A 1,139-nucleotide genomic window follows, 5' to 3' on the forward strand; every position below is an offset into this window, starting at 1 on the left:
CCACACATGACGGCTGTGATAATCAGCGATGGCAACATTGTCACATATACGATGTGACGTGTTAAATTAATTAAAATTAATTAAAATTAATAATTGAATTAAAATAAATTTTAATTAAAATAAAATATCGAGATTGTCGTTGATGAAGACTATCTAGGTATTTACCGTGTCGAGAAAGAGGGGGTATAGATATTCAGGAATAAGCGTCTAGGTGTTCGCCGTCGAGGAAATGGGGGTCTAGGTGTTCGCCGTCGAGGAAATGGGTGTCTAGGTGTTCGTCGTCGAGGAAGTGGATGTCTAGGTCGAAGAAATGGGTGTCTAGGTGACGCCATCGAGGAAGTGAGTGTCTAGGTGACGCCATCTAGGAAGTGAGTGTCTAGGTGTTCGCTATTGGGGAAATGGGTATCTAGGTGTTCGCCGTCGAGGAAATGGGTGTCTAGGTGTTCGCCGTCGAGGAAATGGGTGTCTAGGTGTTCGCCGTCGAGGAAATGGGTGTCTAGGTGTTCGCCGTCGAGGAAATGGGTGTCTAGGTGTTCGCCGTCGAGGAAATGGGTGTCTAGGTGTTCGCCGTCGAGGAAATGGGTGTCTAGGTGTTCGCCGTCGAGGAAATGGGTGTCTAGGTGTTCGCCGTCGAGGAAATGGGTGTCTAGGTGTTCGCCGTCGAGGAAATGGGTGTCTAGGTGTTCGCCGTCGAGGAAATGGGTGTCTAGGTGTTCGCCGTCGAGGAAATGGGTGTCTAGGTGTTCGCCGTCGAGGAAATGGGTGTCTAGGTGTTCGCCGTCGAGGAAATGGGTGTCTAGGTGTTCGCCGTCGAGGAAATGGGTGTCTAGGTGTTCGCCGTCGAGGAAATGGGTGTCTAGGTGTTCGCCGTCGAGGAAATGGGTGTCTAGGTGTTCGCCGTCGAGGAAATGGGTGTCTAGGTTAAATTTTACCAAATAAAAAGTAAAACTCAAGTGATACTATCTTTATTATTTACTTAATCCAAATGGTACCATCTTTAATGCAATGAAACCTAAGTATACGTATATTTATTGAAGAATTTTCCTATTCCCCAATTCAAATGGTTTAAATTCCTCTTAAATAAAATTATTATATCACAATTCATTCAAAGACATTTCCTCTTCCAACTAAAGTAGTGT

Source organism: Trachymyrmex cornetzi, unplaced genomic scaffold (assembly GCF_001594075.2).
Source record: "Trachymyrmex cornetzi isolate Tcor2-1 unplaced genomic scaffold, Tcor1.1 scaffold1076, whole genome shotgun sequence".
Taxonomy (NCBI): domain Eukaryota; kingdom Metazoa; phylum Arthropoda; class Insecta; order Hymenoptera; family Formicidae; genus Trachymyrmex; species Trachymyrmex cornetzi.